Here is an 18,770-nt window from a genome sequence, read left to right as displayed (position 1 = left end):
ATTACTAGGCAAAATGGTTAATCAAATTTAAGATTATCATAATCCAGGCCTTCAATTAAACATCATGCCAGCCTTCATTTTATTAATTTTAAATGATTGGATCTGGTTCTAACTATTTTGTTTGTTGTAAATGTTGCAGTAATACAGAGATGTCAGGCAACAGGTATGTGGAACATCCAGAAACTTCACAACTAGGTTTAAATTTTATGTATTTATTTTACTGAAAATGGAAGGCTGTGTGGAATATAGTAGAACCTTAGAATTACGAACACCAGAATTACAAATTGACTAATCAACCACACACCTCATTTGGAACCAGAAGTACACAATAACGCAGCAACAGAGACACCCCCCAACTACCCAAAAGGCAAATACAGTACAGTACTGTGTTAAATGTAAACTATTGAAAAAATAAAGGGAAAGCATCATTTTTTTCTGCATAGTAAAGTTTAAAAGCTGTATTAAGTCAATACTGAGTTGTAAACTTTTGAAAGAACAACCATAACGTTTTGTTCAGAGTTATGAACATTTCAGAGTTATGAACAACCTCCGTTCCTGAGGTGTTTGTAACTCTGAGGTTCTCCTGTAGCTGTCGTTGTCTAAGGATGAGGGTGTGGCTGAAGAGACCACAGATCACTCTCCATATTAGAAGACAGGCTTCTCGATTGTAGGGGGAGAACTGGCTGGCTGTGTCTGACTGAACCTTATGGGAGGGTCTAATTGCTGTGCTATGTAATATTTAAATTAAAATAATTTACTTGTAAAATAAGCACTCTGTGCCTTATTAAGAACACCACCACAATCAGTACGACATACAATATAAGTAAAATACATATTCTATAAGAAATTACTTATCTATAATGGGGAAAAGTTAAACAAAGTGTTATTCTCTCTCTCTGTCTCTGAAGAGATCTTAGGCATGGAGAAAAGTGCAAGATATAAATTCTCTGTATATTGAGTAGGTACAGGATGAGGAGATGGGTTTCTTTTAGTGATCCTTCTATGGACTTCCTGTGTGATCTTGTGAAATCATTTAATCTCCATACCTCAGTTTCATTATTTGTAAAATATTATTATTATTACTCTTTAATATGAGTGATGTAAAGCTAAAATCAGGTTCCTCGTAGCTGCTTTTTCAAAGTTCCCAAAAAAAAGTTTAAGTGAGAGTTTGAACATTAATCCTTGCTTACATTTTGAGAAAAGGACTAGGAAATGGTGCTGGTGCCCAGGGAATAATGGGAGTTTGAACTATTCTCCTACAATCCCCATCTCTGTGAAGGTTTCCAGAAGGCCATTAAAAATGACCCAGATGCCATAGCTTCAGAGAGCTGTGCTAGGACCTGTGGGATAGGTACCCAGAGGGGAGTGTAACTGCAATGGCGTAGCACACACACAGTGCAAGAAAACATTCTGGATAAAACTGTAACCAAAACAGCATAGCTTCTATAAACACACTGCTCCATTGGTGATTATTCTGGTGCTTTAGATTTTAGCTGAGAATGCTATCTTTGAGCTAGAAGAACAGAACTACATAAAAGCATTAGAACAAAACAGTACATTTCTGCAGCAATAAAATGTTTCCAAAACTTACAAAAGTGATAGAAATTGTGTTATAATGAATGACCCTGAGGACATCACTACATAAACAGTGCAATTTCTATGGTTTATACTCCATTAATTCTTTCGGTATATTGTTTCTTAATCTTTTTCATGTATCAGAAGACCTCCCTGAAGAGTTGCTGTTACAACACTTTGTCATCTATCTGCTCTGGACTGCCAATGCTAGCAACTGTTGGTTTGATTGTTCAGTTAATCATATCATGTAACATTTTTTCCCAAGTGTCTCATTTAGAAGATTGATAGAATGCTCTCCCGTGGAAAATTACCTTGCAAGAGATTCTGCAGGCTAGGACTAACTGGGCTGAATTTGATTGAAGGGGCAGGTTAAGCAAAAATGTCCTCAGTATGTGTAACTTTAATTCTTACAAGTGCTCAGTTTAGTACAAAAGAACAAAACAATTAAGAAGTGAGAAAATCAGAACTCATCTTCGTAGAGATTTCCTGTTTTTTCTAGAACAAAGGTGGCATCTGGGAAGAGTGAGCTCATTTCCTACTCACTGTTGTTGTTTGTCAGAGTAGTAACAACTATGTTACATTTATCATATCTTTCACCCTGAAGGATCCTAAAATGCTTGGCAAATTTAAACAAACTGATTTGCAATTATAAGAATCACTTCACCCTCACAAAAATGCAGCCACTTCTCTGGTAAAACAGGGCAGCTGTTCAAAGGTGCAAAACAACACTAGGGGGCATGAAGTGAAGAAGAATCCGTTATCCAGTTGAAACTACAGGGGCCATTTAAGTACAGTAACTCCTCGCTTAACGTTGTAGTTATGTTCCTGAAAAATTCTACCTGAAGCAACAATGTTAAGTGAATCCAATTTCTGCATAAGAATTAATTTAAATGGGGGGGGAGGGGTGTCGGTTCCAGGGAAATTTTTTTCACCAGACAAAAGACTATATTTTATATATATTGTGACGGGGCAAGGCCACATGGCTATAGAAAAATAGTGGGAGATAGATCTATTAGCTCCAGGCTAAACAAATCCCTGGTACCAAGATAAGTGAAATGGCAGCTGCTCCAGGTCAATTAAGACACCTGGGGCCAATTAAGAACTTTCCAGAAGGCAGGAAGAAGGCTAGGTTGATTGGGATACCTGAAGCCAATCAGGGGCTGGCTGAAACTAGTTAAAAGCCTCCCAGTTAGTCAGGTGGGTGTGCATGTCAGGAGCTGTGGGAGGAAGTTGTGCTGTTGGAGAGACTGAGTAGTACACACCGTATCAGGCACAAGGAAGGAGGCCGTGAGGCAAGGGTGAAGTAGAGCTTGAGGAAGTGAGGGCTGCTGTGGGGGAAGTAGGCCAGGGAATTGTACATGTCATATTTCTAAAAGGTCAGCTACCATAGCGGATACTATTAGGGTCCCTGGGCTGGAGCCTGGAGCAGAGGGTGGGCCCGGGCTCCCCCACACCTTTGCCCCCTGATTAATCACTGAGACTGGGAGACAACAGAGACTGTGCAAGGAAGGATAACTTCTCCTCACCTCCCTTGCTACCTTATGATGAAAATGGCTCAGTAGACTGTGACCCTTGTCTCTAGAGAGAGAAGGGTTGCGTGGAGGGTCACAGTGAGCCTCTGAGGCTAGCAAAATCCGCCAGGAAATGCGGGATCCACGGAGGCAAGGACAGAGCTTTGTCACTATATATATATAAATAACACACACACAGTATACGTTTTAAACAAACAATTTAATACTGTACACAGCAGTGATGTGAAGCTTGATTGAGGTGGTGGAGTCAGAGGCTGGGATATTTCCCAGGGAATGCCTTACTGCTAAATGATGAACTAGCACTCGGCTGAGCCCTCAAGGGTTAACACACTGTTGTTAATGTAGCCTCACACTCTACAAGGCAGCAAGAATGGAGGGAGGGGGAGAGAGCATGGCAGAGAGAGACAGACACACACTGTGTGTGAGAGAGAGAGAGAGAGAGAAACGCGCATTGCCCCTTTAAGTACGCTGACCACATTCTAAGTATATTGCCTTTTTAAGTAGATCAGCAAGTTGAGACAGCAGCTGCTGCCAGCAAGCTCCCTCCGTCTTGAGCCCTGTCCTGTCTTTCCTGCTCTGTGGAGATGGGGGGCAGGAGCAGGGGCAAGGGGGACACCCTGACATTAGTGTCCCTCTCCCCCCCACCCGCCGCACAGAAAGCAGGAAACTCCCAGGAGCAGCTCCAAGGCAGAGGGCAGGAGCAGCACAAGGCAGTGTGGGGAGGGACAGCTGAACTGCCCCTCAATTGACAGCCTGCTGGGTGGCTGCAGCACAGGGAACTTAGGGGAGCTGATAGGGGGGCTGCTGGCCCACGCTGGTTCCAAGCTCCCATCAGCTAGCTGCAATGGGCTGCTCTTTCTGCAAGCAGTGGAAAAAGCAGGCGCTGCCAAACAACATTATAAGGGAGCATTGCGCAACTTTAAATGAGCATGTTCTCTAATTGATCAGCAATGTAACAACTAAACAACATTAACCGGGAGGACTTTAAGTGAGGAGTTACTGTACATAACTACACAAAGTAAGATTTGGCTAGAACATTGGGGTTAACCATTGTTTGCAAAACAAGTAAATGTTCCGTTTACAACTGGGATGTACGAGAAGAGAACTCAGAAAGCCCAACTCTGGAGCAGCCTTTAAAGTTTGTGCTGTAAGGAGGATGCTGTAGTTGCTCTTTGACATCAACAGTAGCAGCTAGAAATTAAAATGAGCAGTGAACAGACTGCCAGAAAACAACCCAAAAACTTGGTGATGCCTACAGACAATTTCTTTGCTAACTAATGCAATGGTGGAACAAGGTTTGCACAATGCAGAGTTCTCTTTAATCAAGAAACATCCTCAGAAGTGTGTTAACTGACAGCAATGCTCTTCTCTTCACCTCGTCTCCTCGTTTCCCCAACCTTACCTATTCTTTTGTTTGCCTTGGAGACATTTTATTGTTCAAGGACAGTCTTCAGCCAAAAGGAAAGCAAACAGTAGGTGGTCGATGTGTGACGTTGCACTCCACATGTTTCTGGAAATATGCTTATGAGTGTAAATATAATGTAACTTGAATATGCTTTATGCAAAAGGTCTCTTGTAAGGTATCATTACAAAGCTTATAATCTCCTGAGTGTGTTCATCCTATATGCATGAATGTATCATTGTATCTGAAGCTAGAAATATGAAGTATTACTCTGAAGTCCTATTGTAACTAACTATGCAAAGTGTGGGCCATTAATGGTGGCTTGGAATCTTGATGGCTCCCATTAAGTAGGACAATTGGTGGTAAATGGCTGTTTACTTGTAAGCCTTCCTGTATACCCGTGTGTCAGCCAGTGGGTAATGAAGTCTCACAGGACATGTGAACATAAGAATGGCCATACTAGGTCAGACCAAAGGTCCATCCAGCCTAGTACCTTGTCTACCGACAGTGGCCAATGCCAGGTGTCCCATAGGGAGTGAACCTAACAGGTAATGATCAAGTGATCTCTCTCCTGCCATCCATCTCCACCCTCTGACAAACAGAGGCTAGGGACACCATTCCTTACCCATCCTGGCTAATAGCCATTAATGGACTTAACCTCCATGAATTTATCCAGTTCTTTTAAACCTTGTTATAGTCCTAGGCTTCACAACCTCCTCAGCCAAGGAGTTCCACAGGTTGACTGTGCGCTGTGTGAAGAAGAACTTCCTATATTTATTTTAAACCTGCTGCCCAAGAATTTCATTTGGTGGCCTTATATTATGGGAACAAATAAATAACTTTTCCTTATTCACTTTCTCCACACCACTCATGATTTTATATACTTCTAGCATATCCTCCCTTAATCTCTTCTTTTCCAAGATGAAAAATCCTAGTCTCTTTAATGTCTCCTCATATGGGACCTGTTCCAAACCCCTAATCATTTTAGTTGACCTTTTCTGAACCTTTTCTAATGCTAATATATTTTTTTTGAGATGAGGAGACTACATCTGTACTCAGTATTCAAGATGTGGGTGCACCATGGATTTATATAAGGGCAATAAGATATTCTCCGTCTTATTCTCTATCCCTTTTTTAGTGATTCCTAACATCCTGTTTGCTTTTTTGACTGATGCTGCACACTGTGTGGACGTCTTCAGAGAACTATCCATGATGACTCCAAGATCTTTCTCCTGATTAGTTGCAGCTAAATTAGCCCCCATCATATTGCATGTATAATTGGGGTTATTTTTTCCAGTGTGCATTACTTTACATTTATCCACATTAAATTTCATTTGCCATTTTGTTGCCCAATCACTTAGTTTTGGGAGATCTTTTTGAAGCTCCTCACAGTCTGCTTTGGTCTTAACTATCTTGAGCAGTGTAGTATCATCAGCAAACTTTGCCACCTCACTGTTTACCTCTTTCTCCAGATCATTTATGAATAAGTTGAATAGGATTGGTTCTGGGGAACACCGCTAGTTACCCCTCTCCATTCTGAAAATTTACCATTTATTTCTACCCTTTGTTCCCTGTCTTTTAACCAGTTCTCAATCCATGAAGGGATCTTCCCTCTTATCCCATGACAACTTAATTTACTTAAGAGCCTTTGGTGAGGGACCTTGTGAAAGGCTTTCTGGAAATCTAAATACACTATGTCCACTGGATACCCCTTGTCCACATGTTTGTTGACCCCTTCAAAGAACTCTAACAGATTAGGAAGACCTGATTTCCCTTTACAGAAACCATGTTCACTTTTGTCCAACAATTTATGTTCTTCGTGTCTGACCATTTTATTCTTTACTATTGTTTCAACTAATTTGCCCGGTACTGACGTTAGACTTGCCAGGATCACCTCTAGAGCCCTTTTTAAAAATTGGCGTTACATTAGCTATCTTCCAGTCATTGGGTACAAAAGCTGATTTAAAGGACAGGTTACAAACCATAGTTAATAGTTCTGCAATTTCACATTTGAGTTCTTTCAGAACTCTTGGGTGAATGCCATCTGGTCCCAGTGACTTGTTACTGTTAAGTTTCTCAATTAATTCCAAAACCTCCTCTAGTGACACTTCAATCTGTGACAATTCCTCAGATTTGTCACCTACAAAAGACGGCTCAGGTTGGGGAATCTCCCTAACATCCTCAGCCATGAAGACTGAAGCAAAGAATTCATTTAGTCTCTCTGCAATGACTTTATCGTCTTTAAGTGCTGTGACAAAGTTCCAGCTCTACCTTGGGTCTTGCACTTATTGGCAGATTTGCTCGCTTTGGAGCTTCACGGCAGCCCTCAGCTTGGCCGTTTTTCTGAACCCACAGTCCTGGTCGACTCCTCCTGTGTCTGACCAGGAGTTGGGAGGATTTGGGGGGGAACCCGGGCCCCCCCTCTACTCCGGGTTCCAGCCCAGGGCCTGTGGAATGCAGCTTTCTAGAGCGCCTCCCGGAACAGCTGTGAGACAGCTACAACTCCCTGGGCTACTTCCCCATGGCCTCCTCCCAACACCTTCTTTATCCTCACCATAGGACCTTCCTCCTGGTGTCTGATTATGTTTGTACACCTCAGTCCTCCAACAGTCTGCATTCTCACTCTCCGCTCCTAGTGCTTCTTGCTCCCAGCTCCTCACATGCACACCACAAACTGAAGTGAGCTCCTTTTTAAACCCAGGTGCCCTGATTAGCCTGCCTTAATTGATTCTAGCAGCTTCTTGATTGGCTTCAGGTGTTCTAATCAGCCTGTCTTAATTGTCTCCAGATGGTTCCTGATTGTTCTGGAACCTTCCCTGTTGGAAAACGGAACATCCTTTGCTTGCTCCTCACCTATCTGCTTTCTATTCTTTCCTAAAGCCCCCTGGCCTGGATTTTTCTTTCTTTTTGAACCTGCCTTAGTCCCGTCCCCCCCCCCGACCGGGCCAGACACTTTTTTTGCTTTTTTTTGTTTTTGTTTTTGTCTACGTGCTGGTCGGCACAATCTGGGGAAGCTACAAATCATCGTGAAGGGGGCCGTAAGACTGAGTAATTTTCTGAATTATACTCTCGTGGGGGGGAGTTTGACTGTGGTTACTCGCGTTTGTGGCAGCACAGGGGGTGTGGCGCGGAGCCCTCCCTGATCCATCGGTGCCCACCCCCCCACCATTACTACAAGTGTCACGGCCCCCCCGCCGTCCGTCCCTGCTGGCAACCTGCCATCTCCCTTCGGATCCAGCTGTTCGCTTTGAACTTTGCCTTTCGGACCGGACATAACAGCCGACCAACCGAGACGCTTTGAACAAACGTGTGTGGGTCTGCACCCCCCTCCCCGGATTGCTTATTCCACAGCTTGCCCCTATTACTGGACCCCGATTTTGTTTTCCCCCCCCCCAGTCCAACCCCCTTGGCATTCCCCCCCCGCCTGCAGCCCAGCAGGGAGGAGCGGTTACTTTGCTTCCCCCTCCTCTCCTACTCCTTCCGGTGTCTCCCCGTCTCTCCCTGCTCACAATGGCGGGGAATGAGAGGGGCGAGGCCCCTTCAACAAAATCAGTTGTCCCTCCCCCACCCCCCCCTGCTTGACCCCCAAGGTCCCCCCCCACTATTGTTAAGATACTTGCCCCCCCCCGATGGGGCACCGGCAGCAGGAGGCACCGGGGTGATCACTGCTGCTGCTGCGCCCACTGCCCCCCCAGATTCTAGGAACCCCCCCCCCCCCAGCTGGCCGGAAGGGTCAGGGCGGGATGAAAGGAAAGGGCCCTGCTGAAACCACTAAGCCCTCCATGGCAGGGGCTGCCCCCACCGCTGTGACCTCGTCATCAGCTATGGCGCCCCTCCCTGCGTTTCCCTCCACCAGCTCTGCGATTGTCCCTCCCCCGGCCCCCAGGACATATGCCCGGGCGGTGACGGGCTCCCCCCTGCCTGCCGCCTCGTCATCTCGCCTCTCCCGCCTCCGCCACCATCACCAGCGACCGGGGCCCTTTCCCCGCCTTGACCAGGAGGCACGGTGTCCGTTGCCTCCTGGTGCCCGCCTCGCCCCACGGGGAGACATACGTGCAGGCGTTGGCGAAGGTGGTAGGACCCACGGCTATTGTGGCGGCCTCCAAGATGTATGGGAAGGTTGTTTTTTTCTTAGCTTCGGAGGCTGCCGCCCAGGAGGCAGTGGAGAGGGGCCTGGTGGTGGGGGGGGTGTTTGTCCCCCTGGAGCCGCTAAAAGACCTGGGTGTTCGCCTCGTCCTCACCTCCGTTCCTCCCTTCTTACCCAATGCTGCCCTGTTACCCGCTCTTTCCACCCTGGGGAAACTTGTCTCTGTCATCAGCCCTTTCCCGTTGGGCTGCAAGGACCCCACCCTCCGTCACGTCCTTTCGTTCCGCCGGCAAGTGCAGCTTCTACTGCTGGCAGGGGCGCGTGATGGAGAGGTGCTCGAGGGGTCTTTCCTAGTCCCCTACCAGGGAGCCCGCTATCGGGTCTTTTACTCCACCAGAGAGGCCCGGTGCTACCTCTGCCACTCAGCGGGGCATGTCCACAGAGACTGCCCTTTGGCCCGGGGGGGAGGGGCACCCGAAACCCCCGAGACCCGGCAGGCCATCGGCCCCACCGCTGCCAACGCCCCTGGCTGCCCGGCACCTGAAACCAACCCTCCTCCCACTCGACCCATCGCTGCTCCCGTCCGGGCCCAAGAGATACCTCCCCTACAACGCCCGGCCGAGCAAGGGAGTTCCACCCTTGCTAGTACCAATCCAGCAGAGCCTATGGAGGAGTGTGCGGCAAGGATATTACCGGGTATAGGAGAGGGCCCGCCCCAAGGAGAAACCCCCGCCCCTCATGCTGCCTCACCGCTACCCCCCTGAACCCCTGAACCATTGCCTCCACCCCCCGACACGACCCCTGCTAACCAACCCCCAGATGACGCTATGGAGGGCTGGACCCTAGTCCAGGGGAAGCGAGGCAAGCGGAAGGCTCGAGCTCTGCTGCATCCATCCGACGCGGAAGCCCCCCGGAAGACCAGGAAAGGAGGCACTGATATCGAGCCTCCCGCCACGGCCACGAGTGAGATCCATCCACTGGTGTCGGGAGGGGAAGACGGACTGGCATTGGAGGGCAGAATCCCCCCTCCATGGGAGACCCTCCCCTCCAAGACTCCTGAGGACGCCCCTTCTGCCTGGATACCACCCGAACCCCTCGCAGACCCCGAGGCGACCGTTGAGGCGGGCCCTAGAGGAGAGGCCCCCGGGGTGGCAGGAGCTGGCCTCTCCCCCGTGTATGCGGAGATTGAGGCCCTAGATTTGACTCCGGTCACCCAGGGAGAGGATGATCTATTGCCGGTTGGCCTCGAGCTGGGCAATCTTACCCCAGCCCCCCTTTCCCCATGCTCCCTCCCCCTAATTGCCTTCCCGGGCGAGCACCCTGCAGAAGGTGGTCCACCACTTGATGCCATGGCCGCTAAGACCACCATAGAGCCAATGCCTAGCATTATTGGGAGCCCCCCCCCCTTACCCCTTAACCCTTGACTCTGCTCAGGAGGCACTTTCCTTTAGCTGCTTGCCTCCTGAACCCCAGAGCCTTACCCTTGCCCCTGCCCCCACCCCTGTCCCTGCCCAAGTCCCCTCCTCCTGCAATGCTAATGCCGCCCCTGGGGTTATTTCCTTCCCACCTTTTGCAGATTCCCCCCAGGGTGCAGTCTTTGCATTTTCTAGTCGCGACCCATTAGGAGTGGCAATTTTTTCCCTGCCATCCCCCTCCACCCTAAGGCATGAAATGAATTTAATAACCCCAGCCTGTCAGACGCCCCGTCGGTGGTCCGCACCCTGTCTACCCGCCTTAGCGGACCACAAGGCTGTATTAAGAGTCCCACCAGGGAACACCCCGGAAATTGTAACCCCACCCCCCATGAGCTGCGGCATGCACTACGGAAGTTCCTAGAACACACCCGTGGTGCCCGCAATAGGGTACAGCTGGCTCTTCAGCTATGGGGGGACTTTGACCAAATCCTCCAGGCCACAAGGGCCCTTATAAAGGAGGGCAGGGGGCAAGAGAGGCGCGGTGCTGCGGCCTACGAGCGAGTCCGCAGCTTCCGACACGATCTACTCATCCACGGGATGGGTCACGGGTTGCTGCGCAACCCGCCAGGGGCCCTGAACACCCCCGCCAACAAGAAAACCCCACCCCCCCAGCCCTCCGCATGACGCCTCTTATTATTGCGACCCTGAATACCAGGGGCTGTAGGATGGCTCTCCGCAGGTCCCAGGTGCTCTCTTACCTTCGGGAAGGGGGGTACTCTGTAGTTTTCCTGCAGGAGACCCATACGGACCCGGCCGCCGAGGACAGGTGGCGGCTGGAGTGGGGGGACAGGGTATACTTTAGCCACTTCGCGACTTGGCAAGCTGGAGTGGCGACCCTGTTCTCCCACAACCTATGGCCCGAGGTGCTAGGGGTCACTGAGGCCGTGCCGGGCCACCTGCTGCACCTTCGAGTCCATATGGAGGGGCTCGTGGTCAATCTTGTTAACATCTATGCCCCGCAAATGAGCTCCAGACGGCCACAATTTTATCAGCGGGTGTCCGACTTTCTCGGCACCCTGGATTCGCACGAGTGCCTGGTCCTGGGAGGGGACTTTAACACCACCCTCGAGGAACAGGACCGCTCAGGGGCCGAGCCGAGCCCAGCCGCCGCGAATATTCTCCAAGGGATAGTTGAACATCACTCCCTAGTGGACGTCTGGCGTGACCATCACCCAGATGACACTTCCACGTTCACCTTTGTCCGAGTGGAGGCCCATCAGTCACACCACTCTCGGTTGGACCGTATTTACTTATCCCGTTTCCATCTTTCACAGGCCCACTCCTCCGCCATTCGGCCGGCCCCATTCTCCAATCATCATTTAGTCACCGTAACGGTCTCCCTCCGTGCAGAGGGACCGGGGCCGGCATATTGGCACTTTAATAACAGCCTGTTGGAGGACGAGAGCTTCGTGATGTCCTTCTGGGAGTTTTGGCTGGCCTGGCGAGAGCAGTGGCATGCCTTTCCCTCGGTGCAGCGATGGTGGGATCTCAGGAAGGTGCGCGCCAAGCTCTTCTGCTGTGACTACACTCGGGGCACCAGCCGACGGCGAAATGCGGCGATAGAGCAGTTGGAACGGGAGGTCTTAGAGATGGAGAGGCGCCTGGCTGCCAACCCCGAGGACCCGTCCCTCTGCAGAGCATGCCGGGAGAAGCGGGAGGAGCTCCGGGCCCTCGAGGACCACCGGGCCCAAGGTGCCTTCGTTCGGTCCCGCATCCGCCTCCTTCGGGAGATGGACCGCGGCTCCCGCTTCTTCTATGCCCTGGAGAAAATGAGGGGGGGCCAAGAAACACGTCACCTGCCTTCTTGTGGAAGACGGCACCCCCCTCACGGATCCGGAGGAAATGTGTAGGAGGGCCCGTGACTTCTACACAAGCCTTTTCTCCCCGGATCCGACCGATCCTGGCGCTTGTGGGGTGCTCTGGGAGGAACTCCCCACGGTCAGCGTGGCGACCGAGACCGACTCGAGCTGCCTCTCACCCTGGTCGAGTTCTCGGAAGCCCTCCGTCGCATGCCCACCAATAAATCTCCGGGCATGGACGGGCTGACCGTGGAGTTTTACCGCGCGTTCTGGGACATCCTCGGCCCAGACCTAGTCACCGTCTGGGCTGAGTCATTGCAGAGCGGGGTCCTCCCTCTGTCGTGCAGGCGAGCGGTGCTCGCCTTGCTGCCGAAGAAGGGGGACCTCCGCGATCTACGAAACTGGCGTCCCGTCTCACTCCTTAGCATGGATTACAAAATCGTAGCGAAAGCAATCTCGCTGCGGCTAGGGTCCGTGATGGCGGACGTGATCCACCCAGACCAGACCTATACTGTCCCGGATCGCAGCATTTTGGCAACCTATTTCTAGTCCGAGACCTCTTGGAACTCGGGCGGAGAGATGGTCTGTCGTTCGCCCTCCTGTCTCTTGATCAGGAGAAGGCGTTCGATAGAGTAGACCATGGGTACCTCCTGAGCACTCTGCAGGCGTTTGGATTTGGACCTCAGTTTGTGAGTTTTCTCCAGGTGCTGTATGCCTCCGCGGAGTGTTTGGTTAGGCTCAACTGGACCCTGACTGAACCGGTCAGCTTCGGGCGAGGAGTGCGGCAGGGGTGCCCCCTCTCAGGCCAGTTGTACGCTCTGGCGATAGAGCCTTTCCTCTGTCTCCTCCGCAGGAGGATGACAGGGTTGGTGCTGCGGGAGCCGGAGCTGCGGCTGGTCCTGTCGGCATACGCCGATGACGTACTCCTCGTGGTCCAGGACCTGGGCGACTTGACGCGAGTGGAGGCATGCCAGGCCATCTATTCGGCAGCCTCGTCCGCCCGAGTCAACTGGGTCAAGAGCTCTGGCTTGGCGGTGCGGGACTGGCGGCAGGTGAGCTCCCTCCCACCCGCGCTTCAGCCCATCCGGTGGAGTGCGGGTCCACTGCTCTATCTCGGCGTTTACCTTTCCGCCACGCACCCTTCCCCGCCGGAGAACTGGCAAAATTTTGAGGGCGGGGTGATAGAGCAGATCCGGAAGTGGACGAGGCTACTCCGATGTCTCTCCCTCCGAGGGAGAGCACTGGTGCTTAACCAACTAGTCCTGTCCACGCTCTGGTACCGGCTCAACACCCTGGCCCCGGCCCCGGGTTTCCTGACCCACCTCCGGAGATTGATTCTAGAGTTCTTCTGGTCAGGAATGCACTGGGCCCCTGTTGGAGTTCTTCATTTACCCCTGAAGGAAGGAGGGCAGGGCCTGAAATGTCTGTACGCTCAGGTCCACGTTTTCCGCCTCCAGGCCCTGCAGAGGCTCCTTTATAGTGCAGGTAGTTCGACGTGGAGCATATTGGTGCATGCCTTCCTGCGCCGCTTCCACGGGCTCCGATACGACCGGCAGCTCTTTTATCTTTGTCCGAGAGGTTTTCCGCGAGACCTCTCCGGGCTGCCGGTCTTCTACCAGGACCTCCTCTGGACCTGGAAACTGTTTCTAACTACCAGGTCCATGGCGGCCACCGTGGGAGCAGATCTCCTCACGGAGCCCCAGCTACACAATCCCCAACTCCGTGTGCAGGTGGTGGAGTCCCGCTCGGTGCCCCAGAGGTTGGTCCTGGCGGAAGTCACGAGGGTCGGAGACCTCCTGGACTACGACCGGAGAGACTGGCTGGATCCCCTGACGCTCGCTCGGCGCATGGGGCTCTCCAGCCCTCGTACCCCCCGGCGCGTACTTCAGGAGGTGAAGGCCGCCTTGACCCCCGCTGCTCGGGCTTATGTCAACCGAGCCTTGCGCGAGGGCGCACCCCGGCCATCCTCTACCCCAGGCCCGCCGGATCTTTCCATTGGGCCCCTACCCTGCCGATCCCAACAAACCCCTCACCCTTTCACTGCAAGCCAGCTGCATGAACTGCAGCCGGTCAGTTTTCAAACCGCACCACGGAAATATTTATACACACTCACGCTTCACACCCTTCACGCCCACACCCTGGTGTCCCGCCCCGATACAAAGTGGCGGGACCTCCTGCCACCTTTGGAGGGTGAACAACCTCGGTGGGCCAGCCTGTATTCCACCTTGGTCCCGAGGCCCGTCGGGGACATCAGTTGGCGGCTCCTTCACGGAGCTGTGAGCACGGGCGTGTTTCTGACACGGTTTACCCCCATCCTGGATACTTGCCCTTTTTGTAATGTGAGGGAAACCCTGGGCACACGTATATCTAGAGTGTGCCAGATTGCAGCCCCTTTTCCGGCTCCTCACAAATATTCTATTGCGCTTTTGGCTTCATTTCTCCCCTCACCTTTTTATCTATACACTCCCCATCCGTGGCCCCACAAAATCGCGAGATCTCCTGGTTAACCTCCTCCTAGCCTTGGCTAAAACAGCCATTTATAAAACCAGAGAGGGGAGGTTGGCCCATGAAGTGTCCTGCGATTGTGGGGCCTTTTTCCGATCCTCAGTACATTCACGTATCCGGGCGGAGTTCCTCTGGGCGGCGTCCACCGACTCCCTTGACGCCTTCGAGGAGCGGTGGGCGCTGTCCAGGGTTCTCTGCTCGGTGACCCCATCCGGTTCCCTCCGTCTGACCCTTTGATTGAGGGAAAGAGCGAGAGACGCCAGCCCCAGCCGTTGCCGCTGTGGATACCATCATTACGGTCATCTAGGAGGGGTCCTATAATACATGGGTGTCTACCCCCCCCACCCCCAAACCGCCCACCCCGCAGCCGTACCCATCTTGCTGGGCACTCTCAGGAGAGGGATAATCGGTGACACTGGGCACGGCCCTAGGTAACTCAAGGGGGTGGAAGACCACGAGTGTCGAGGAAGCCCCCCTGCTCTGGGCCCAGGCTAGCCTGAACACTTCTCCCTCCTGAAAGCTGCTGTGTTACACCTTCTGTTTGCGTTGTTTTGTTGCATAGTTTGTTTTGTTTTCTTTGGTAACTCTTTGCAAGTGTTACATAATAAAATTCTTTTCTGTTTCAAAAACAAAAAACCTTCCCTGTTACCTTACCCAGGGAAAAGGGACCTACTTAGCCTGGGGCTATTACTCTCCTATAGCCTTCTATTACTCTCCTATAGCCATCTGGCCCAACCCTGTCACAGTGCTCCTTTTTGTATCTCGATCGTCTAGGGGCCCCACTGGTTGTTTAGCAGGCTTCCTGCTTCTGATGTACTTAAAAAACATTTTGTTATTATCTTTTGAGTTTTTGGCTAGCTGTTCTTCAAACTCCTTTTTGGCTTTTCTTATTACATTTTACATGTCACATGATACTGGAATCCATCTTAAACCTGGTGCTTTTCCATTTAGAAGGAAGGGTGGGAACTCAGAGAGAGACAAAGGATTCCCACCTTGTGCCAAAGATATAAGAGGGGGTGGAACAGAACAAAGATGGCTGCCAGTCATCAGAAATCCCCTAGTTACCACCTGAGCTGGAACTAACAAGAACTGTACCAGGGGAAAGGATTGTGCCGAGACTAAAAAGGAGTCTAGTCTGTGAAAGAAGCTTACTGAAACATCTCTGAGGGTGAGATTTACCTGTATTCAGTTTCTTAATGTATTAGGCTTAGACTTGCATGTTTTATTTTATTTTGCATGGTACCTTACTTTGTTCTGTCTGTTATTACTTGGAACCACTTAAATCTTACTTTTTATACTTAATAAAATCACTTTGGTTTATTAATTAACCCAAAGTAAGTAATTAATACCTGGGGGAGCAAACAGCTGTGCACATCTCTCTATCAGTGTTATAGAGGGCAGACAATTTATGAGTTTACTCTGTATAAGCTTTATACAGAGTAAAACGGATTTATTTGAGGTTTGGATCCCATTGGGAGCAGGGTGTCTGGGTGCTGGAGATAAGTGACTTGCTGAACAGTTATTGGTTAAAGTCTACAACTTTGGGGGCATTGACCAGACCTTAGTCTGTGTTGCAGAAGACTAGCATATCTGGCTCAGCGAGGCAGAGTTTTGGAGTCCCAAGCTGGCAATGGAAAACGGGCTCAGAGGTAATTCCAGCACATCAGGTGACATCCTCAAGGGGGTCTCTGTGATCGAACCTGTCACACTTACCTATTCTTTTGTTTGCCCTGGAGACATTTGATTAATATGTTCAATGAGAGTCTTCAGTCAAAAGGAAAGCAAAGAGTAGGTGGCTGACAGAGGAAAGGGAAGTGAAATAGAGGGATCAAGGAGGTGTGGCTAGCAATTTAAAAGCTAAGAAGAGCAGGGCATGGAGTTGAGGCACCCATGTTTGCTGTAGGCATAATGATGCAATGTTCTGAAGAAGGGAGCAATCACAGAGCAGGGGTTTGGTTGCTGTACAATTATGGAGAAACAGAAGAAGAGTACAGGCTGGACACTGAGAAATAAGCATATAACTATGGGTTAGTAACTCTACTGCACTCCGATTAACCAAGACAATTTTTTCAGTATAATAAATCACCAATTTAATAAAACATTGTTCTTGTGTGGCCTGATCATGTGTTGCTGGTTACTTTGCAGTATAGAACCACATGATGCTTTTCTTCCGGAAATCTCAAAGCATTTTAGACAGATAGGTATTTATTAACCCCATTGTACAGACTAAACAATTGAAGCATGCACCTGAGTCTACCCTAGTCTTTTGTCCCTAAAATTTCCCACAATTGCTATCACCAGTGGAGTTGTACCAGTTATAGCAAAAGTGAAAAGCATAGGGAAACATATAGCGTAGACAATGGTAGGATGCATTCAGTGAGTTACTGGCAAAATTCAGGAAAAGAAACAAGGAGTCTTGATTCTGTCTCCTAATATTATTTTTATTTATTTCTTTTTTGAGTAGTGGTGGCACCTAGGAGCCCCAGTCCTGGATGAGGAACACACTGTACAAACAAGGAACAAAAAGATGGTATGTCAGGAGCAGGGGTGTCAGAACAGTGAGAGCCAAGGGGCCATGGCTCCCCCGCACCAGCCATAGGCGAGTGACAGGTGGGTAGGGAATGGAGAGGAGCAAGCAGGGGCCAGGATCTTTGGGGGGAAGAGGTGGCACAGGAGTGAGGCCTTGGGGGAAGCAGTAGTGTGAGGGCTTGGCGAGAAGGGATGGTGTGGGGGCGGGGCCTCAGAGAAAGAAGTGGCGTGAGGGCCGGCCCTCACGGGAAGGGACGGAGGAAAGGGACCACGGTTCGGGCACTGATGGGGGAGGAGGGCCCCCCCTCACACTTTTAGGGACCTTCTGCTGCTCCTACTCAGGAGTCCCTCAGAATCAGCAGTGGCATTTTACAAATATCTTATTTCTACTCAGAATTGGGATTTATGCAGAAGGATGGGGAAGTTTCTTATTCAGCGTGATAAGCTGACTTTACTAGATCAGTTCACAGATTTTAAGGTCAAAGACGGGACCATCATGACCATAGTCTGACCTCCTGCACAATGCAGGCCATACATTTGTGCCAGTAAGTCCTGCATCAAGCCCAATAATTTTTGGCTGAACCGAAGCATATCTTTTAGAAAGACGTCCAATCTTGATTTAAAGACTTGAGTGACGCATGGGAACCAACATTTAGGGAAAAATTTAGCTAGCGTTTTACTGGTTTTGAAAATAATAATAATAATAATAAACTAAAGTAATTTGTGTTTGTGGTTCAGGGACTGGTCAAGAACAAATAATAGCAAAGTTATGGGGCAGTTCTTTATTTTAAACAGATAAGAACAAAACAAAAAATATCCTAAGGGCCTAACAAGACATGTACTTATCATCATCCTGACATCTTTGCTTTATGTTGTATCTCTTTATCCCTCTCTTCATTCTTTTTAGATGGATGTTCCAGGATGGGATTGTCTTCCTCTGTGTTTGGATAGTACCTAACATATTTTGAGCACTGCTGCAATCAAAATAAAATAACAGATGGGACCACTAACAAGGGGAGCTAATTTTTAGAGTTTACATGTTTGACAACGTCTTTAAGTTCAAATACCAAACTTTATGTCCTGATTCTGAAAACTGACCCATGTAGGGTGACCCTTGCTCCCACATGAAGCCCCACTGAATTTAAATATTCAGATTGTGAAACAGTATCTAATAATGCACAGCTTCCCGAACACTTTGTGTCAGAAGCATAACTGTGTCACGCATCATTAAGCGGACAGCCTGGCTTATAATTTATGAGGAATCTAAAAAGATGATGACAAAATACGTTTGTCATTATATTTTTATACATAGCTAAAGACCAATTCTCAGAAATTCTACTGATATACATACATTTTTTTCCTTTTCCTGGCCAACCTTTAAGCATAGGTTGGAGAATTAGGGAGCCAATTGTACAGACTGCAGAGCATTGTAGGGTTTTATGATAGACACTACTGTGTAAATACAGCAAAGAGTCCTGGGACACCTTATAGACTAACAGACGTATTGGAGCATGAGCTTTCGTGGGTGAATACCCACTTCGTCGGATGCATGTAGCGGAAATTTTCAGAGGCAGGTATAAATATGCAAGCAAGAATCAGAGCTAGAGATAATGAGGTTAGTTCAATCAGCGAGGATGAAGCCTTCTTCTAGCAGTTGAGGTGTGTGTAAATACAGGTTATTAAAATCTGCCCTGATACTACAATCAGATCTGTGCAGATAAACCCCTTGTGTCTCTGTCCACAGAACCCCACTGAAGCTAATAGGGCTGTGTTTACATCCATCTGGATAGAACCGATTGCAGGATCCAGGCCTTGGACAGTAAACTCTTCAGAATTCGGACAATGCTTTATTTTTTTATCTGGGAA

The 18,770-nt window shown here is 49.7% G+C and overlaps 1 protein-coding gene across 1 annotated transcript in view; it reads right to left on the bottom strand.

Annotated features, from left to right (window-relative positions):
* Nucleotides 1-18,770, bottom strand: part of LOC142073063 (uncharacterized) — a 77,975-nt gene that overhangs the window by 54,338 nt on the left and 4,867 nt on the right. The gene's annotated exons all lie outside the window — the stretch shown is intronic.

The sequence above is a fragment of the Caretta caretta genome, chromosome 8, assembly GCF_965140235.1.
Source record: "Caretta caretta isolate rCarCar2 chromosome 8, rCarCar1.hap1, whole genome shotgun sequence".
NCBI lineage: Eukaryota > Metazoa > Chordata > Testudines > Cheloniidae > Caretta > Caretta caretta.
Note: the sequence above shows the minus strand (reverse complement) of the source record. Positions and strands in the feature narration are given on the sequence as shown.